Source organism: Palaemon carinicauda, unplaced genomic scaffold (genome assembly GCF_036898095.1).
Source record: "Palaemon carinicauda isolate YSFRI2023 unplaced genomic scaffold, ASM3689809v2 scaffold209, whole genome shotgun sequence".
In the NCBI taxonomy this organism is placed as follows: Eukaryota; Metazoa; Arthropoda; class Malacostraca; order Decapoda; family Palaemonidae; genus Palaemon; species Palaemon carinicauda.
In genome coordinates, this window is record NW_027169690.1 from 105001 (window position 1) to 107500 (window position 2500).

A 2500-nucleotide genomic window follows, 5' to 3' on the forward strand; every position below is an offset into this window, starting at 1 on the left:
TCATTTACAAATCTCAAAAGTGCTATATAATCATGTTTGGCCTATTTTCAGCCACTTACATGAACCATATATTTTTCCAACTGGTTATCTTGAGCTTATTTTCTATTTCTGACCATTATTATTACTATAAATCACACTTTTATGACATTTCCCCACCCAAAAAAACCCCGATTTCCCACTGGTGTCCCCCATTATTGTATTTATATAAAGGGATCCGAAAAATAAACGGGTGGTTTGCCCCAATAACCATGGTTAGAAATGCATAGAACACAACATTGCGAGTAGGAAAAATATATGGTTCATGTATTTGGCTAGAAATTAAAGTATCATATATTTACCCGTAAAGGAGTGATATTGTGGTTATCAACCCGTAAAAGATAATAACAAAGTACGGTAAAAGTTACACTTGTCTGTAATTTACCGAAATACGACTGAGAAGTATATTTTTTAAGGAGAATTTCCGAAGAAAATTATGTTTTTTTAAGTGTATTGATATAATTACCTCATTAATAAACAGTTTTCTTATATTAGACATTAAGTAATTAGTTAAGTGTGAATGTATTAAATCATAAAATGTGTAATTTTTATTCATTTATAGGTACAATTCTTATTGATATAATTATTTAGGGGAAGTTTTCAACATTTAGGCCTATTTGTGGTTTTATCATATCAATTTTTAGAAAATCTCGAAAACTCTGTACTATTATTACTATTTGGTGGTCATTTTATATCCTTCGTAAACACATTGATTTTCTTTTGAGACAGTAATTTATCCTATAATACAGGCTTGTACCTCTACATCAAAGGATATTTCCTCCTCAAAACAAAGTTCCTTTTTCTCTTCATCTTCCATAGTCCAACTACTTGATCCTTCCAACTGAGACAAACTTTATCCTCTAATGTAGCCTTGTACCTCTACATCAAAGGATATTTCCTCCTCAAAACAAAGTTCCTTTTTCTCTTCATCTTCCATAGTCCAGCTACTTGATCCTTCTAACTGAGCCAGTACTTTATCCAATGATGAAGCCCTGTACTCCTACATCAAAGGATACTTCCTCCTCAAAATAAAGTTCCCTTTTCTCTTCATCTTCTATGGTCCAACTACTTGATCCTTCCCACTGAGTCAGTACTTTATCCAATGATGAAGGCCTGTACTCCTACATCAAAGGATATTTCCTCCTCAAAATAAAGTTTCTTTTTCTCTCCATCTTCCATAGTCCAACTACTTGACCCTTCTAACTGAGCCAGTACTTTATCCAATGATGAAGCCCTGTACTCCTACATCAAAGGATATTTCCTCCTCAAAATAAAGTTCTTTTTCTCTTCATCTTCTATGGTCCAACTACTTGGTCCTTCCCACTGAGTCAGTACTTTATCCAATGATGAAGGCCTGTACTCCTACATCAAAGGATATTTCCTCCTCAAAATAAAGTTCTTTTTCTCTTCATCTTCTATGGTCCAACTACTTGATCCTTCCCACTGAGTCAGTACTTTATCCAATGATGAAGGCCTGTACTCCTACATCAAAGGATATTTCCTCGTCAAAATAAAGTTCCTTTTCCTCTTCATCTTCTATGGTCCAACTACTTGATCCTTCCCACTGAGTCAGTACTTTATCCAATGATGAAGGCCTGTACTCCTACATCAAAGGATATTTCCTCTTCAAAATAAAGTTCCTTTTTCTCTTCATCTTCTATGGTCCAACTGCTTGGTCCTTCCCACTGAGTCAGTACTTTATCCAATGATGAAAGCCTGTACTCCTACATCAAAGGATATTTCCTCCTCAAAATAAAGTTCCTTTTCCTCTTCATCTTCTATGGTCCAACTACTTGATCCTTCTAACTGAGCCAGTACTTTATCCAATGATGAAGGCCTGTACTCCTACATCAAAGGATATTTCCTCCTCAAAATAAAGTTCCTTTTTCTCTTCATCTTCTATGGTCCAACTGCTTGGTCCTTCCCACTGAGTCAGTACTTTATCCAATGATGAAAGCCTGTACTCCTACATCAAAGGATATTTCCTCCTCAAAATAAAGTTCCTTTTCCTCTTCATCTTCTATGGTCCAACTACTTGATCCTTCTAACTGAGCCAGTACTTTATCCAATGATGAAGGCCTGTACTCCTACATCAAAGGATATTTCCTCCTCAAAATAAAGTTCCTTTTTCTCTTCATCTTCTATGGTCCAACTGCTTGGTCCTTCCCACTGAGTCAGTACTTTATCCAATGATGAAAGCCTGTACTCCTACATCAAAGGATATTTCCTCCTCAAAATAAAGTTCCTTTTCCTCTTCATCTTCTATGGTCCAACTACTTGATCCTTCCCACTGAGTCAGTACTTTATCCAATGATGAAGGCCTGTACCTCTACATCAAAGGATATTTCCTCCTCAAAATGAAGTTCCTTTTTCTCTTCATCTTCTATGGTCCAACTACTTGGTCCTTCCCACTGAGTCAGTACTTTATCCAATGATGAAGGCCTGTACTCCTACATCAAAGGAT